The sequence below is a fragment of the Elephantulus edwardii genome, unplaced genomic scaffold, assembly GCF_000299155.1.
Source record: "Elephantulus edwardii isolate Elephantulus edwardi_28Jun2011 unplaced genomic scaffold, EleEdw1.0 scaffold00097, whole genome shotgun sequence".
Classification (NCBI taxonomy): Eukaryota; Metazoa; Chordata; class Mammalia; order Macroscelidea; family Macroscelididae; genus Elephantulus; species Elephantulus edwardii.
The window spans coordinates 11,285,057-11,305,252 of record NW_006399847.1 but is presented as its reverse complement, the minus strand read 5'-3'; the positions used below and the strand labels follow the sequence as shown (position 1 = coordinate 11,305,252).

General features: G+C 42.8%; 1 protein-coding gene and 1 pseudogene across 2 annotated transcripts in view; one reads left to right on the top strand and one right to left on the bottom strand.

The window, feature by feature from the left end:
- PTPRM (protein tyrosine phosphatase, receptor type, M) overlaps positions 1 to 20,196 on the bottom strand; it is a 921,068-nt gene that overhangs the window by 49,682 nt on the left and 851,190 nt on the right. The gene's annotated exons all lie outside the window — the stretch shown is intronic.
- Positions 10,207 to 11,529, top strand: LOC102871233 (annotated as a pseudogene).

Below are 20,196 nucleotides of genomic sequence, written 5' to 3'. Positions count from 1 at the left end.
GTGCTGCCTGGGGCTCAGATAAGTGTGATTAGGGGAGGATGTTTTTAGCTGCTTCCTTCCAAAACGTTTGTGGGTGCAGAATGCCCATAGAGAGACACCTGGCCGGGTGAGCCAATGACCTATATCATCTATTTAGGAGTTGGCCTGCTCCATCTCATTTTCCAGAATATCCTGAAATGGTTTCCCTTATCTGTTTAAAGCCTATTGAATCCTTCTCTAAACTCTAAACTGTGATCCTTTTAGTTATCGTTTTAACTTCATGGACATGTTGAGTTATTTTGTTTTTTAAAAAAGTTGAAGGAATTTTTGCACCTTCTGTCTGATTCAAGGTGCCCCATGCCTGAGAAGTCTGGGGCCTGTCGTCACTTCCTCTTGTGTAAGATCATAACACAAAATGTTAGCACCATGAATTTTGAGGCACCTGTTTGAGATGGGAACCCAAAGAACTAGATGTGTCGCCAGCCTGGCCTCTGGCAGCCTAGTGCCACCCACACAGTGTCTGGGCTGGCACGCCTTTTACACACACGATTCTGCATGGTGACAGCCCCCAGCTCAGGAAAGGCTCCTGTGATTAGCCATCTAATTACGTTGGTGCCAAGTGCTGGTTCAGTTGGGCCATCAAACAAACAAATACTGAGCACAGCTGCTGGATGATTACCCTGCTGAGGGCTGCAGGAGCTGAGATGGTCCCTGCTTCCAAAGACGTTAGCTTTAAAATCCACGCTCTTGAAGCATTATAGAAAGCAGTACATATGACAATGAAATATCTAACTTCTTGTAAGAATCCTTGAAGTTGGCCATTTTCAACCGGCAACCCATGACTCCAGCACATCACAATCAGAGGGCACCTGGGAGGGAGCTGGAGACACAGCCCCCAGGCTGGCAGCATCGCTGTCACCTATAAAAACCTCTAATGTCATCCTGGTGACTATAGGACAAGGAGACCTTCTGTTGAGTTTCTGAGTCTGTACATTTTTTCTTGGTGTAAGTGTGGGTAAGTTAATCATGCTTGCTTTACTTGAATTTCTTCATCTACAAAGAGGAATGCTTAGAGTTTCTAGCTCTGCATTTACAGTTTTAAGCTAGAGGTTTCTGAGCTGGTTTGCACTCCATAACATTGGGGTTGAAATGTGTTTCATCGAATTCCAAAGTCCAGGCCCTATTCTAAGGCAATTCAATCATGATTTCTGGGGGATAGATAGACAACATCAGCTTTCCTAAAGCTTCCTACGTGATTGCAAACTACACATGAGTTTGGAAACCACAGGATTAAGTGAAATAATACAATTAACACCTAACCCATATCTCAGACTATAATAAATGCTCAAAAACCAGAGATCAGTATGCTTTAGTTTGTGACTGATGATTTTGACTTGTGATGGTGGCAGGAGTTCAGAGGGCAGGGAGCTGCCTCGGGGTCTGGAGAGAAGGTGGGCCTGATTCCTGACATTCAGGGAATTCAGGATGGTGGAGGAAACCCTAGACTTCTTTGGCTCCTCATCCACGAGCTTCAAGAGAAAGGGCAACATGTTCATTAGCATGGTCTGATTAACTCTGTCAGAAGATAGGAAATGTTCATGTGCTTGGGGGGGGGGGGAAGTAGCAAAACAAGTAGAACTGTGAGAAATCACAGATGTTCAGTTTCCAAGGGCTCATTTTCAAGAACCCATCTGCAATTTCCAACACTGAGCCTTTGATATTTTAAACTCAAATCATGGATGCACTGTGTACTCATGAACATAGCCTGGTGTAGTGGATCAGAGGAATGTGATTTCTTTTTGAGAGGAAACAACAGTAAGGACAAGGAATTCAACATGTTCAACAAGGTATGCAAAAGCAGGTCCAGTGATCAAGTGCCTGATTCAAGCAAGCCGAGTGGTGGGAAGAAGAGGCGGGCTTTCTGGCAAGGACGAAGCTCCAAATCCACATGAGTTCTCCAGTGGCCTGAAAGTCTGGCTTCAGACAGAGATACCAAGAATGAAGGCTTGCAACTAACTTAGCTGCCTTGCCTTTTAGGCAAGGATAGGAGCAGCTGGTGGCCTTGAACCACGTATCTCTGGGATTTCAGCACAGCTTCTTGCCATTAGGCCACCAGAGCTCCCTACAGGTGGAGAAAAGGCAGAAGGTGAAGAGAGGCAAGAAGAACCAGTATCATTCTGTCCCTGGTCAACCTGATGTTATTTCTCTTGGTATTTCCAATACACCAGAAGTGTGGTGTCAGGATTGGTGGAAGACCTATTAACAATCTGCGTTATGCAGATGACACAACCCTTCTTGCTGAAACTGAGGAGGACCTCATGCACTTGCTGCAGAGGGTCAAGGACTGCAACCTTCAATATGGACTGAGGCTCAATGTCAAGAAGACAAAGATTCTCACCACTGGACCAATTGGTAGCATCAGGATGGATGGCGAAGAGATTGAGATTGTACACAGCTCCAGTTTGCTCGGCTCCATGGTCAACACTCTTGGCACAAGCAGCCAGGAAATCAAAAAACATATTGCGATGGGAAAGTCTGCAGTTAAGGACCTCTCTAAAGTACTCAAAAGCAATGGTGTCTCTCTGGAGACTAAGGTGCGCCTGATACAGGCCATGGTCTTTGCAATCACTTGTTATGCATCAGAGAGTTGGACAATGATTAGGGAGGATAGAAGGAGAATTGATGTCTTTCAGCTGTGGTGCTGGAGAAGAACATTGAATGTACCATGGACTGCCAAGAAAACAAACAGATTCATCTTAGAGGGTTAAACCAGGCTACTCCTCAGAGGCAAGGATTCTGAGGCTTTGTCTGACATACTTTGGACATGTTGTAAGGAGAGACAGGTCCTTGGAGAGGGACATCATGCTTGGGAGGGTGGAGGGACAGCGCAGGAGGGGAAGACCCTCTATGAGGTGGATTGATTCAGTGACTGGGGCAATCGTGATGGGTGTGTCAGAGGCAATGCGATTGGCACAGGATAGAGCAGGGTTTAGGGCTGTTGTACATAGGGTTGCTATGAGTTGCAAATGACTTGACGGCATATAACAACAACAACAACAACATCAATTTCCAATATCACTGGGAAGGGAGCTATGACAGGGTGAAAGAAACTCACAATGCTTGGGTGCAAGAATCTTTTAGTCTAAGAAGCCGATCATTAAGAAGATCAGAGAGAGCTATGGCAAGATGGCCACGTGAAACAATAACAGATACTAATGATAATCCTGGGACTCTGAGCTTCAAGTGAAAACATTACAAGTAGTTTACATATTGACTGAAAGAAACTGAGTAAAAACTTATACAAAGTGACAGATGGAACAATGAATTGGGAACAGACCCGACACAGTGCTGCCATTTTAAACTTCTGCAAGGCTTTCTAACAGGAGGAAAAATCAAGGAGTGCCACAGTGCCCACACCAACATCTGACATCCAGAAAGGTGTGATTTTCCCTTGTCTCCAGACCCATAGGGTGGAAAAGGGAGTGACTACCCCCTGTGTCCACACAGCTAGGGGCTGTGGTGGTCTTCTGTGAGCTGCCCTCCTCTGCCTGAGGTCAGGGGTGCACCAATGTAAACACCCTAAGCCTAGATCTGGAGAAACACACTCTACAGCGAGGGCTTATGGAGTGTGGCAAGTGCCATCCCCAAAACTGAAAGGAGCCCCTTCTCTGTCAGGGACCCTTGTTCCAGATCACCTCCTGGGTTGGCAGAAACGGATCCAATATTGGAGGTCCTCCTAGGCCAGGGAGGCCTGCATTGGCTGCTCCACTCACATCCTTTTCTGGGACTGCCAGAAACTATCCTCAAAGAGATACCTTGCCTTCCTCTACCTCAGCAGTGGCAAGAGCACCAAACGGGTGCTTCAACTTTTCTCTTTCATTCTTTTTTTCCTTATCTTCTTTCTCTTCTTTAAATTTTTACTTTGTATTCTTTCCCCCCCCTTCTCTTTGTAACCCTCCTCTGTTTTGGTTTTTCTTCCTCTTTTCCCTCTTGTCATCTCTAGGCGCATATTAGTTTTCAAAGTTTTAAATATTTCCTTTTCTATCCTACCTGGCAACAACAATGCACACATACACCATCTACAGCTTCACTCAGTCCCAGCACTGGCAATGACAATGCACCCATATATCATATTCAGCTTCACTTACTGGACAAGAGCAAAGCACCTGCTCTGAAGCACTCTATTAGCAACAGATAGCAGCTAATACCAGCTTGATTTGCCCTCAACTGAGCTGCATGAACAACAAATATAGAACTTCCACTCTCTTATCAGACCCAGCAGAAGACGTGAACTGCCAAACTAGCAAGCTGAGTTGTTGCTGTTGTTATGTGCCGTCGAGTCGCTTGTGACTCATAGTGACCCCTATGTACAACAGCCCCAAACCCTGCTCTGTCCTGTGCCAATCTCACCGTCTCTGACACACCCACCCCGTTTACCCCAGTCACCGAATCAATCTACCTCACAGAGGGTCTTCCTCTCCTGCATTGTCCCTCCAACCTCCCAAGCATGATGTCCCTCTCCAAGGACTGGTCTCTCCTTGCAACATATCCAAAGTATGTCAGACAAAGCCTGAGAATCCTTGCCTCCAAAGAGCACCCAAGTTTAACCTCTCCAGCATGCACCTGTTTGTTTTAGCAGTCCACGGTACATTCAATACTCTTCTCTGACACAAACCTGCTTGCTGAAACTGAGGAGGAAGACCTGAAGTGCTTGCTGCAGAGGGACAAGGACTGCAGCCTCCAATATGGATTTGAGGCTCAATGTCAAGAAGATAAAGATTCTCACCAATGGACCAATTGGCAGCATTAGGATGGATGGTGAAGAGATTGAGATTGTTCACAGCTTTAGTTTGCTTGGCTCCACAGTCAACACTCTTGGCACCAGTAGCCAGGAAATTAAAAGGTGCATTACCATGGGAAAGTCTGCTGTTAGGGACCTCTCCAAAGTACTGAAGAGCAATGGTGTCTCTCTGGAGACTAAGGTGCATATGGTACAGGACATGGTCTTTTCTATCACTTGTTATGCATCGGAGAGTTGGACAATGACTACGGCGGATAGAAGGAGAATTGATGCCTTTGAGCTGTGGTGCTGGAGAAGAGTATTGAATATACCGTGGCCTGCTAGGGAAACAAACAGATTCAACCTGGAAAGGGTTAAACTGGATGGCTCCTTGGAGGCAAGGATTCTGAGGCTCCGTCTAACATACTTTGGACATGTTGTAAGGAGAGACAGGTCCTTGGAGAGGGACATCATGCTTGGTGGGGTAGAGGGACAGCACAGGAGGGGAAGGCCCTCTATGAGGTGGATTGATTCAGTGACTGGGGTAATTGGGATGGGTGTATTGGAGACAGTGCAATTGACACAGGACAGAGCAGCGTTTAGGGCTGTTGTGCACAGGGTAGCTATGAGTTGCAAGCAACTCAACAGCACATAACAACAACAGCAGCACCATAGCTCAAACGCATCAATTCTCCTTTTATTCTCCCTAGTCACTGTCCAACTCTCTGACGCATAATAACTGATTGCCTGTATCAGGTGCACCTTAGTCTCCAGAGTGATACCAAAGCTCTTCAGTACTTTGGAGAGGTCCCTAACAGCAAGCTGAGTAGCAGCACACTTAAGCAACTCAATCACATAGATTCAAAGCAACAGAAAAAAAAATGAACCACCATCACAATGTTTTAGAGGCAATAGGTAACTTCAAACCACATGAAAAAAACCCCAAACAAAATATAATAAAAAACATCATTACATGATAGGAAAAATCAAAACATCAAATAGAAAAGATGAAAATATTTTATAAAAACAACAAATAGAAAATTCAAACTCAATGTTGTCAAGTTAGAAGTGCTTCATATTAGATCATCCAGTGGGTTTCTAGGAAGGTTGTAAATTGCATTCACTTCACATCCTTTTAGCATGTTATTAGGAAGGCTATTCCATGGAAATGGACATCATTCTTGGAAAGGTTGAGCATTGGTGAAAGAGAGGAAGACCCTCAATCACACAGATTGGCATAGTGACTGCTTCAATGGGCTTGAATATGTTATAAATAAGTAAGATGGCACAGGACAGGAAAAGGCTCATATCTGTTGTTCACAGAGTTGCTACTGAGTTGTACACAATTTCACAGTACCTAACTACAATATAAATTACATGGGAGGCAACTGCCCATCTTTCTCTTAATGGAGCCACTGGTGGATTTGAACCACCAGAGAGGCCTCACTTCTGGGTTGGAAGCACCATTCTATAAGAACTACACTATCTAGGACCAGAAAATATTTCAGAAGAAGAAATGTTGGAGCATTGTGATAAGGAACCAAAAAGAATTATAGTTAAATGTCTTTAAAGGAGTAAAAGTTTTTTAGGAAATCATAGATGAAACCCAGGCAAAAAATCTTAAAGATTCTTTCAAAAAGAACTGACAAAATTGAAAATTAGAAACCATATAAAAATATTAAATTGAAATTCAATAAATTAAGACTAAAATTTCAGAAATAGGTAACACATTGTAAAGACATGTGAGCAAAATGGAATAAATGGAATACAAAATTAGTGAGATTGAAGACAACTCTCTTAATGCTAACCTGCTAACAGGTAGGAAAAAAAATAAAAGGAAAAACTTTTGAATTACATGAACACCATAAAAAGAATAATTTACAGCTGAAAATTGAAAATAGCAAGGTATAAAGAGATAGCTGAACCCTTTTTGGAAGAAAATTTATTATAAAAGATAAGATATGTATTCAAGAAGTTTAACAACCCTAAACAAAATATTCATCAAAAGAAAAAAACTACAAGACAAATCACAATCAAACATTAGAAAAGCAAAGACAGAGAATATGGTAAATGGCTTGAGGAAAATGAAGTTACCCATAAACTAGAACCAATAAGCTTTGATTTCTCAGCAGAAACTATGTAGGCAAAAACGTAATGAACGGACTGATACATAGAAAATTCTTGAAAAATATAATCACCAAGAATTATGTACCTAGCAATTTTTTCCCTCAAATATAATGGTGTAATTAGGCGATTTACACATAAGTGGAAATGAAAGGAATTTGAAAAACTCAGACAAAACTTGAAAGAAGTACTAAAGAGGAGAGAAAACCACAATGGTAGATAACCACAACATCATGAAGAAAGCAATCCAGAGACACACATACACAGAGTAAAATAAATGCAAAGAATGAAAATATAGATTCAGAGGTATCAGTCAGAAAACAAAAACATCTGAAAAGGATAAGGATAAATTACATGGTAGAGTTACAGTCTTCCAAATGGAGAGGGAATCAAGATCATTTCAAGAGACAGTGAACTGACACCTCGAGCTATGGCAAAGAGTAAAGACAACTAACACCTAGATGCTGTGTTGCTGAGACAGATAAACACAAACAAGAATTATTTTAAACTTTGGAACACAATAGTGATTTACAGTAACCTCAAAAAAACTAATACGCTTTCTCATCAAAATAAAGGAAGTTCTAGTGGCCTAGTGGTAAGTAGCTGCACTGCTAACTTGAAGGCTTATGGTTCAAATCCACTATCTGCTCTATGGAGAAAGATGGACACTCCTCCCATGTGATTTACTGCTTCTAAAAACCTGCGAGAGGGTAAGCTATGGGTCAGTTCTAACTCAATGGCACATAACAACAACTTCAAAATATGAGAGAGAAAAATAACGAAGATGTAATAAATCCTAAAACAACAGCAACAAAGAAAAAGGATAAGAAACCATAAATAAAAGGAACTCAACATAGAACAGAACAAAGTCAGCAAACACACACACAAAATCAAATGACAGAAATAAAATAATTACCACTAGATGTGAATGGATTAAATACACCAGTCAGGAGAAAAATAATAGCAGTATGGATAAGAAAACATGACCCATCAATGTGCTTACTACAAATCACACACTTCAGACATAAAGATAAAAACAGACTAAAAATTGAAAGATGGGAAAATATATCAAGCAAATTGAATAAAAAAACCCAAACGTGTTAGTAGTGATTTCAGACACAAAAAGATACTACTGAAAAAGAAAATTAGAGATCAACATTCCTTATGAACATAAATGCAACAATTCTCAACAAATTTTAGCCAATAGAAATCAACATTACATATATAAAAAGAATATATCACGATCAAGTGGGATTCATATTGTTTATACAAGGGAAGTTTAAAATAAGAAAAAATTATCACTTTACCTACCACCTACATAAAACAGAGGACAAGAGCCACATGCTTATCTCAACTGATGACAAGAAAAGGCATCTGACAAAATTCAATACCAATTCCTGATAATAACGCTCAATAACATAGGAATAGAAGGGAATTTCCTCAACATAGAAAAGAGTATGTATATCAAACCAACAGCTGGCATAAATCTCTTTGAATTTAATTTTTTTCTCCTGGGGGACAACAATAATGCCCATTTCGCAAAGTCCCTGTGAGGATTTAAAGACATGACATTGGCTGTCACATAGCCAGCTGCCATCTTACTGCTGTGTTATTGTCTCTATTATTAAGACAGGGACCACTCAAGGTAGCTCTTGGTACATTGTCAAGTTGACTTCCACTCATGTTAACCCTGATTGGCTCTCAACCATCTTTACAATAGTTAGCATGTTTGAGTCAATAGCTGTGATCATGTAGTCCATCTATCTCATTGATGGCTTTTAGCGAATTTCAATTTAACTAAACAAGATGTCCACCAGTGATGTGTCCTTCCTCAGGCCTCATCCAACATAAGCAAAGAGAGGTTACAGACAATATTCTATGGTCTATAGTAGTTTTACTGGCTAGTGTTTGGAAATAAATTTCCAGGCCTTACTTTCTACTCTGTCTTATTTTGGAAGCTTGGTTGAAACCTGTCTATTGTGACTGACCCTGCTGGTTTTGAGATGGCATCCTAGCAACATGCAAGAAACATACAGGACAAATTGACAGATGGCTGGCGCAATGACTGGAAAGACCTTCCTTTCAGAAACTGAGACAGTGTGAAGTATACTCTTATCCAAGGTTATGCCTCTGTGTTGGCAAAAGGCTCAGTGGTCAAAGAAGGAAAAACTTAAAAAAACACAAACCAAACACAAAACTCTGCTCCCCTAACTCAGAATATCTTCATTTGTTACACTGTCCTCTTTCTCAGGCCCTCAGTAGGGACTGCTAAAAACAATATACTCACACCCAGACTTGTTGCTGCTGTTGAGGACACTCATGCTGTTGCCTCTTAAGAGTACAGAGTTGAACTGCCTTATTCTTATTCTCATACTTTATGGAACATCATAGTTATGAGAATGTAAAGTCTGTGATTAAACCAGCTGAATGGGTTAGACATCTTTAAAGTCACTGTATGAGAAGGACTGACACAGTGACTGCAGTAACGGGTTCAAGTATGTCAGAGATGATGAGCATGGCACAGGATAGGAAAGGGTTCAGGTCAGTTGTTCATACAGTCACTATGAGTCATAGTACTGCTTGAAAATAAGGCACACAACAATAACAACATCCCAAACCATCAGAAAAGAATCAGTTCTTGATGAGATGATGTGTCTACTATCTTTTCCAGAACAAAGAATTTCTTGATCAGCCAGAAATTGAAATAAAGGTTTTGTTTCTATTTTCAAGGAGACAACTGAAGCCAAAGATCTGCACCCAAACAATGTCAGGTTCTGTTATCTCCCTCTCGTTTTCCTATTCGCTTCTGTAGACAGTATTCCCCTACTACATGCCATCCTTCAGCTTTTTCATTTCAGATGGTGCTGCTTTCTAGTACCTCCTGGCTAGTCAGTTTGTCACTATTTCTGGTCAGCCACCTCTGCAGTCCTCCAGGATCTCCATGGTTTTCAAAGAATGCCATCCAAGTGCACATTCCTTGATCCTGAGGTTTACAAACCTGCGATTCAGGCACAAGGAAGCACTTTATTAAGAGACCTTCCTGACAGAAATGAATGGAGTTACTTCATTGTATGTTACATCAGAGAATTACCCAGACTGATTCTTCCCTATCATTGCTAAAAAAGTCTTATATAAATTTGCTCTCACTTTGAAATGTTTGAATCAACGCCTATATGAAACAAACTGTTCCTCACAATTACGTTCACTTGTTGCACATGCAGCTTTCAAAACATTAAAAAGGTCTTGAGCTGGAGTCGCTCTGTAAGAAGCAATAACCTCCCTCTCCTTCTCCACCTTCTCCTTGGAACCACGAAGCAGCAGTCATGCGTGAGTGAATCTCCATCCATGTTGGCCAGGCTGGTGTCCAGACCGGCAATGCCTGCTGGGAGCTCTTACTGTCTGGAGCACGGCTCCCAGGCTGATGGTCAGAGGCCAAGTAAAAAGACCACTGGCGGAGGAGATGACTCCTTCAGCACCTTTTTCAGTGAGACTGGTGCTAGCAAGCATATGTCCAGGGTGGTGTCTGTAGACATGGAACCCACAGTCATTGATGAAGTTCGCACTGGCACCTACCGCCAGCTCTTCCACCCTGAGCAGCTCATCACAGGCAAGGAGGATGCTGCCAACAACTATGCCCGTGGGTACTACACCATCAGCAAGGAGATCATTGACTTGGTTCTGGACCGAATTAGAAAATTGGCTGACCAGTGCACAGGTCTTCAGGGCTTTTTGGTTTTCCACAGCTTTGGTGGGGAAACCGGTTCTGGCTTCACATCCCTGCTGATGGAGCACCTATCTGTTGATTATGACAAGAAGTCCAAACTGGAGTTCTCCATTTACCCAGCCCCCCAGCTTTCCACAGCTGTGGTCGAGCCCTACAACTCCATTCTCACCACCCACACCACCCTGGAGCACTAAGATTGTGCCTTCATGGTAGACAATGAGGCCATCTATGACATCTGCCGCAGAAAACTTGATATTAAACGCTCAACCTACAATAACCTGAACAGGTTAATAGGTCAAATTGTGTCCTCCATCACTGCTTCCCTCAGATTTCATGGTGCCCTGAATGTCGATCTGACAGAATTCCAGACCAACCTGGTGCCCTATCCCCGTATCTACTTCCCTCTGGCCACATACGCCCCTGTTATCTCTGCTGAGAAAGCTTACCATGAACAGCTTTATGCTGCAGAGATTACCAATGCTTGCTCTGAGCCAGTCAACCAGATGGTGAAATGTGACCCTCGCCACGGTAAATACATGGCTTGTGCCTGTTGTACTGTGATGATGTGGTTCCCAAAGATGTCAGTGCTGCCATTGCCACCATCAAGACCAAACGTACCATCCAGTTTGTGGACTGGTGCCCCACTGGCTTCAAGGTTGGTATTAATTACAAACCTCCCACTGGGCCAAGGTACAGCAAGCTGCCTGCATGCTGAGCAACACCACAGCCATTGCTGAGGCCTGGGCTCGCCTGGACCACAAGTTTGATCTGATGTATGCTAAGAGTGCCTTTGTTCATGGGTATGTGGGTGAGGGGATGGAGGAAGGAAGCTTGTGAGGACATGGCTGCCATTGAGAAAGATTATAAGGAGGTGGGTGTGGATTCTATTGAAGCAGAGGGCGAGGGAGAAGGAGAACACTAAAGTTAAAATGTCACAAAAGTGCTCCTTTTACAGGGAAGCTAATTCTGTTTTAAACATTGAAAAATTGTGGTCTGATCAGTTAATTTGTATGCAGCAGTGTATACGTTCATATACAACTACTGACCTATGATTTAAAACATGAACGATTTGTCACATACTCAAGCTATTTCTCTGATTGGTTCTGAATAAAGTATTCCCTGTCTTAAAAAAATAAAAAAAAAGTCTTGGGCCTTTTCTTGACTATAGTAGGATGAAACCATAACTCTATGTACTTGTCCTGCCTCTCCTACAAATTCAACTTAAAGACACATTTATGAACAAAATCTGGTCATAACCCATGGACTCCTATAGAGATATTAAAGTTTCATGGTTTTGTTAAATGAAAAGTTGTGTTAAAGACCACTGAAGCTTTTCACTGGATTATTTCCTTCTCCTGGGGTTCCCCAATACTTACTTATATATGTAGTCAGCCAGATAACCCCAAGTCTTCAGGGAATGGCAGAGCAAGAATTCAGAAATCAAGTTAGGAGCCCTGGAAAGCTGACACGGATCATAGAAAGGTGTCATCAAGACAGGACACAATTTATTATTCTTCAATATATTATTCAAGCATAAAATGCACCTGCAATGTGTAAAGCAGAAAAAAGCTAATTCAAACAAATCGACCCCCATGTGCTCACATGAGTAGAAACAAGGAGGACTGGTGCGGGTATTCCTACTGCATCCAGACACAGTACCAGGAAACTGCAGGTTTACATACCGACCAGGATGAACGTGACTGGGTGTGCTGGAAAAGCCCAAGACTGTAAAGGATCTGTCCAAGGTGCACCTGTATGCCCATCTGCTTTATGTCTGAGACTCTCTTAAGGACCTATATACACCAAGGCAGGTGAACTTCTATATGCAGCTCAAAGAAAATGGCAGGAGATGAAGAATGAGAGTAGCATAGCCAGGAGTCCAAGCCTAAACTTGGAAAAATAAGACCATACAGGTTTCACAGAAACATGAAGTAGAGATTGTCTAGGGTCGCTCAACTGTGATGAAGCACCTAGAGTGTCTAGCTGAAGTGAAGTGAAAGGACTTAGAAATGGCGACAAGGACAAGAAGGCAGACACTCATCTTTCTGGGCTTGGTTAGTGGGTGCTAAAGAGTCAATAATGTACCAGATCCAACTCTACCACCCTCCAGTTAATTCTGACCTAGCCTCCCTCCATTGGTTTCCCAGGCTGTAAACACACCAAGGCACAGATCATTTCATCTTTCTCTCATGGTGTGGCTGGTAGATTCAAACCACTAATCTTTTTTTTTTTTTTCTCAGCTGAGGTTTATTGTTACTTTTTGTTTTTCTCTAGTAGATGAGGTACAGCTGCTTCTTGTTTCTCCCAATTTTTTTTTAAAAGAAAAGACAATAGTGAAATGAAAACTAATACACACACTACGGCTCTGTAGAGCAGGCTGGGTGCTGCCACGGGAGGACCTTGTCAACAGAAGGCCCCACCGCGGAGTCTGACTGTTCCCCGCTGTCATGGAGGGAGGGAGCCCAGCTCAGTGAGGCATGAGGTCAGAGAACCGCAGCCTGGGCCACCCCTCTGTATCCCAGATCTTGGATGCACAGTCAGACCAAGTCCCAATGCCACCATCCACGCAACTCCTGATTTTACAGGTGAACTTGTGACAAGTCTGACTGCTGACCGTCCTTGGGGCCAGTATGCTTGCTGACCAGGCTAGCCATCCTCTTGACCTGATGGGAGGACCAGGCCGCCCACACTCCTGACCGATGGGGGGACCAGGCTGCCCAGGCTGCTGACAGAGGCCGGCCAAGGAGGAGCCCTGGGTGGACTTCCTGTGGAAAGGACTCTGGGTGACAATAAGTCTCCATCACAAACCAAGAAGCATCTGGAGACCCTACTGGGGCCTTCTCATCCCTGAAAACATGGCTGCTGATGTCAGGGCCCCATCCTGTCCCTTTTCTGAAGAGCCACAGAAAATGGCACAGAGATGGTGGGCACGCAAGGACACGGCCCTGGGCCTGGAGAGGCGGGGGTGGGGGTGTGGTGAGACTCCACAGCACCTCCTATGTGAGCACCATGAGAAGTGGGTGTGGAGGCTCTTCTTCATTCCTGGGGGTCAGCTTTGAGATGACGGGGCTCCTACTGCTAAAGGAAGGTGAGAGGATCACGCCGGGGGCCATGTGGGGGGTCACCACTGTCTGCTCCATAGGAGATGTTTTCGATGCCAGGAGAAGCCCGAATGCACTGGACCGGCTCCTCCCAGGGACCAGGCAGGTGGCTCAGAGCTCTGTGCACTCCCAGACCAACCTGGCCAGCTGTCTCTCACTGTGTGTCTCAAACCACTAATCTATTGGTTAACAGTCTAACATGAAGCACACCAGGATCAGGGCTTGTTTATAGTCATCTGGTTATTTGTCCCTTTGCTTTGACTGGCAACACCCCATTACCAGTTAGCTATACCAGAGATGACTGATACAAAAGGGGCACATTAGTGGTATAGCTCATAGGATACTGACCTGCTAACCCAAGGGTTACATCTCAGTGGTCAAAATCATCACCTGCTTCTCAGGAAGAAGGTGGATATCTCCCATTCAGATGGAGGGTCGCTAAAACTCAGAACTGACTGGACGGCAGGAGGCCTTTTGTGTGACTACAGAATATTAGAGATTGTTTCCGAAGCTTCATTTAGAATTTATCAACGTTGTTTTGTTTGCTGCTGATATGTGCCATCGAGTAGCTTGCAACTCATAGAGACCCTATGTACAATAGCCCTGAAACCTGCTCTATCCTGTGCCAACTTTACTGTCTAATACACCTACCCTCATTACCTCAGTCACTGAATCAATGCATCTCATCGATGGTCTTTATCTCTTTCTCTGTCCCTCTAATCTTCCAAACATGATGACCCTTTCCAGTGATTGGGTCCTCCCTGCAACATGCCCAATATGCCTCGACGTAGCAGCCCAGTTTCACCCACTCTAGGATGAACCTGTTTGTTCTCCTGGCAGTCCATGGTATGTTCAACACTCTTCTCCAGCACCACAGCTCAAATGCATCAATTCTCTATCATCCTTAGTCATGGTCCAGCTCTCTAATTCACAACAAGGAATTGAGAAGATTGTGGCCTGAATGAGGCATACCTTAGTCTCCAGACTGACACCGATGCTCTTCAACACTTTGGAGAGGTCCCTAACAGAAAACTTTCTCAATACAATTAATCTCTTGATTCCCTGGCTGATGGTACCATGAGTGCTGACTGTGGAGCCAAGCAAGCTAAAGCTGTTAACAATCTCAATCTCTCCACCATCTATCATAATGCTGCCAATCAGCTCAGTGGTGAGAATCTCTGTTTTCTTGATATTGAGCTTCAATCCATATTGAAGACTGCAGTCTGTGACCTTCTTCTACAGCAAGTATTTCAGGTCCTCCTCCGCTCCAGCAAGGAGCGTTGTGTCATCTGCATAATGGAGGTTATTGATGAGTCTTCCTCTGATCCTGATGCCACATTTCTATTCATCCAGCCTAGCCTCCTGGTGCTCTGTTCTGCATGTACATTGAAAAGGTATGGAGATAGGGCATATCCCTGGTGTATACCCCTCACAATATTGGACCATGCAGTGTCTCCTTGTTCTGTTCTGCACATTGCTTCCTGGTCCAAGTATAGGTTTCACATAAGCACAATCAAATGTTCTGGGATTCCTATTCTTCCTAGAGTCAGCCATAGTTTATTGTGATCTACACAGTCAAATGCCTTTGCATAGTCAATGAAACACAGACATTCCTCTGTTACTCTCTGCTTCCAGCCAAGATCCATCTAACATTAGCTATAACAACCCTAGCACCACGGTGTCTTCTAACCTCAGCCTGCACTTCTGGCAGTTCTCTGCTGATGTACTGTTCTAGTTCTTTTTGGGTAATTTTCAGCAGAATCTTGCCTGCATGTGATATTAATGGCATTGTTTGATAATTTCTGCACTCTGTCAGAAATTTCTGCACCCTTTCTTTGGAATGGGACAAATATAGACTTCTTCCAGTCAGCTGGCAAGGTGGTTGTTCTCTAGATTTCTTGGCAGAAATTTGGTGAGCACATCTAGGGCAGCATCTGTTTGTTGAAATATGTCAGTTGGTATGCCATCAATTCCTGGAGCCTTTTTTTTTTGCCAATTCTTTCAGATACTGGAGTTAAAATTATTTTTGTATGTACATAAACGGAGCTGAGAAGAGCTTAGTGTAAAAGGGTTAGTCAGGTATGCTAAGTGTAGATTAAATGTGGCCATAACAAATAGAGCTGTAAGGGACTCAATTCCCACCTAGGAGGAACTTATTATATACACATATAGGCCTTTAAATTAAAATCTGTTTTCTTGATATGAGAAAATACAAGGGAAGGAGAACAGTACATGGAAATGTCCCAGTTATTCCAAAAGTTATTCTGCGCTAGTGTCTATGTTTATTGTAATTGTTATTACTCCTCTACAAAAACATTCACTGAATATGTCCTATGAGTCCAGACTTTGACGATTTATACATAAGATAACTTGGGCTTTGTTCATGGGATTCCTCCATGTCCCCAGTCAATTCTGACTCCCAGTAACCCTCCCCTGGGTTTCTGAAGCTGTAAATCTTTACAGGAAGAGACTGCCCACATTTCTCCCTTGAGTGGCTGGGAGGTGTGAACTGCCCTCATCACCTGCAGGCCAGCACAAGTGGCAGTTGAGGGTGGAATGTGGCGACCCTATGATGATGTTGTTGTATAAAATGAATGGCTAGAGGGCAGGGATCCTGTTTTACATTTTTCTTATTTTCACCTAAAACACAGTGATAGGTCACTTGATACTTACAGGCTAACTAGCTGCATGCATTTCAAAGAGAAGAACCAATAAGAAAGAAGAATCAAAATGAAAGCTGGTAGAGCTTATCACTGTGGTAACATCATCACAATTCTCTGAAGGCAGAGAATCAGGAGGAGGTGTGAATTGGAAAAAAAAAAAAGATTTATTCGGTCTTCCTTCCGGGAAGTTCATGAATTCACTGTCACAACTCAAGCAGAATTCAGAAAAGAAGACCTGTGGTCTTGTCTTTGTTGTTGTTAGGTACTATCAAGACAAGTATGACTCACAGTGACCCTATGAATAACAAACCTGAACGCTATCCTGTCCTGTGCCATCCTCACATCTCTGACAAACTTGAGCCCATTACCGCAGTCACCATGTCAATCTGTCATACTGGGAGTCTACCTCTAGAAAAAAAAATAACAATTCGCAATTTCTGACAAGGCAAAGAGCATGTGTGTGTGTGAAAGAGATATTCATTTGAGAACCTTTTTCCAAGTATGAGAATGGGGACATGAGAGAACGAAGGAAGCAGGCCTAAAATGGTATATAAACACACAAATATATGTATATACATACATACATACCTATATACACACACATATTTGTGTGACTCTATCAGAATAAAGTTTATAAAAGCTGGAATTAGCATTGCAGATTTGATGTTTTAAATAAGGCAGCATCAGGATGGATGGTGAAGAGATTGAGATTGTTAACAACTTGGCACCATTAGCCAGGAAATAAAAAAAGTGTATTGCAGTGGGAAAGTCTACTGTTAGGGACCTCTCCAGGGTACTGAAGAGCAATGGTGTCACTCTGGAGACTAAGGTGCATCTGATACAGGCTATGGTCTTTGCAATCACTTGTTATGCATCAGAGAGTTGGACATTGACTAGGGAGGATAGAAGGAGAATTGATGCCTTTGAGCTGTGGTGCTGGAGGAGAGTATTGAATGCACCATGGACTGCCAAGAAAACAAACAGATTCATCCTGGAGAGGGTTAAACCAGGCTGCTCCTTGGAAGCAAGGATTCTGGGGCTTCGTCTGACATACACTGGACATGTTGTAAGGAGGGGGGGTCCTTGGAGAGGGACATCATGCTTGGGAGGGTGGAGGGACAGTGCACGAGGGGAAGGCCCTCTATGAGGTGGATTGATTCAGTGACTGGGGTAATTGGAATGGGTGTGTCGGAGGCAGTGCAATTGGCACAGGATAGAGTAGGGTTTAGGGCTGTTGTACATAGGGTTGCTATGAGTCACAAACGACTCAATGGCACATAACAGCAACAACAACAACATCTACTTTCTTTAAACCATACAGACCTTAGCATATAATTAAATCTTTAATATACCTTCCAATTGAAGCATAAAGCAAAATAGATGGTTTCCCCCTTGCTTTATTCTGAGAGTATTTGCTTTGCTTTTGTTTTATATTTTTCCATAGTCAGCATCCTACTCAGCAATGAGTAAAGTGTTTCCTACTTAGCTGAATTTGTTTTAGTTATAGTCCTGTTTCTGCACTTGCCTTGAACTACAATTTAACTTTCAATGGAAGAGATTTTATTACACGGACTGGATTGACTCACTTGAAGCGATACCATCAGACATTTTAGATGGAATAGTAATTTTAAGTATAATAACTATTTATGTGTAAAAAGACACTCACACCAGATGCAAATGTCATATTTTTGCTGTACAGAACACAGGGGTGTCATGTCGTTTTACTTCCACTTGCAGTGCTATTGTTCTGGCCAATGATGCACACACTGTTGGTTTACAGAGATCTTCAATAAATTGTTGTAGGAGTTCTTCAGTGGGAGCCCTGGGCTCCCCAAGGATGCCTTTCCTAGTGCAGGCCTGAACAATGTGGATTTGTACCACTGACTGTTGGATAGAAAGAGATGTGTTTGTATGGCAAGACTGACTTGTGCAGGTGATAAACCAAATTAACAACTTTTGATAAGAATGTTCTCTTAACAATCACAATTAATTACATTGTCATCAGATTTTATTTTCAAAAGAAAGTTTGTAAATTGAAGACAGACTGTTATCTTTTATAACATGCATGAATTACAGTGGGAGCATTGACAGACTTGACCTCCTTGGTTCCTAACCACACACATCAGTCTTCAGTCCAAGTCTTCTGTGGCATTCACATGCAATGATGCAGATGAAAGAAGGTTGATGACTCTCCTCTAAGGGAATTATGTGCCTCAGGCCTTTTCAAAGAATCACTCTCTTTAAAAATACATACTCTAGGATGTTCTCCTCAGTCAGAGCAGACACAGTAAGGGACAAGGGGTCTGGAAACCAGGTAGGTAGGTTAACAAACTCTGGACTACAGATGCCCCTGTTATTCAGAAAGATTTCTCAATAGAAATATAAGTCCGGAAACCAATCAGATGAAAAGAAGACGATATATGCTGTGAGCTAAAGTTGATTATTGCAACTTGATGGCTTGTTCTGGTCTGGACTTTGCTTGGGGATACAGATGCTAAAAGTTTTCAAACTCAACAGATGGTCCTCCAGCAAAAGAGATATACTTGTTCTCACAGAGTACTCATTTGATAGGAATGGGCAAATGAGCAATTGGCTAACTAAAATGGGGATATTAAGGCCTAGGGCATGAAGTAGCTGGCTTACACACTTTCATGAATGTGGCTGCTGTTGTTAGGTAGGTGATGTCGAGTTGAGCATGACTCATAGCGACCCTATGAACAAAAGATCTGAACCAGTCTTATCCTGTGCCATCCTCATACTTCCTGACACATCACAGCAGTCACCTTGTCAATCCACCCGGTTGAAGATCTTCCTCTGCATGCCTTGGACTGGGCAGCTGCGGCCCCACTAGATGCCTTAAGGCACTGTGCTAAGAACCACCACAAGAGATTCAGCTGCATGTGCTACTGTCTTATAACAACATCCCCACCAGGACCCCATCCTACTATACCACCATAGCCTCAGCTGTGGTTTGAAAAGGATATCTTGGGCCGTGATACTTATAAGCCTAATTCTTTATGATTTGCTTTTAGAGGTACAACACCTATCTGTCTGTTCAGTAACTAAGGAATGATTTGCATGTTGTCTATTTCTTTATATCTTAGGTGTATTGTCATTTCTGTGTACTGTCATGTTGGAACTAACTCATTAGTGGATGTTCAGAGGCATTTAATCACATGGGAAGAGACTGCCCATCGTTCTCCTGTAGAACACCTGGTAGATTTGAACCACATGCCTTCAGGATTGTAATGCAGCTTCTTACCACTGGCTACCAGAGCCAGTGGTAAGAAGCTGCATTGTTATGTTTAGGCTTAGGTATTATTATTTGCTCTTTTTAGTACAGCACGTGTCTGTCAGTTTGCTGTACTAGTTTAGCTTATGGAGTGTTCTAGTGCAAGAATCTATGCTACCAATGGCTCAAGTACCAGAAGCTGTAGCAGAGCTCCTAGACGAAGATAAACAAGGAAGAAGTATTAGCTATCCACTTCTGAAACAATAGGCCTTCAAAAACCTTAGGAACAGAGGAAGTAGGTAGTTATAATATTAGACATAAAGCTCAGATAGGAAGTCACTAAAAAATGAATAGAAACAGTTGCAAACAGCCATTAATAATTGTTGTTATGTGCCATCGAGTCGTTTGAGACTCATAGTGATCCTATGTATAAGAGCTCTAAATGCCATTCTATCCTGTGGCAACCAAGCCATGTCAAAAGCATTTATTCCCACCACTCCAGTCACAGAATTGATCCATTTCCTCAAAGGTCTTCCTCTCCTTCATTGCCCCTCCACTCTGCCAAACATGATGTCCCTCTCCAAGGACCAGTC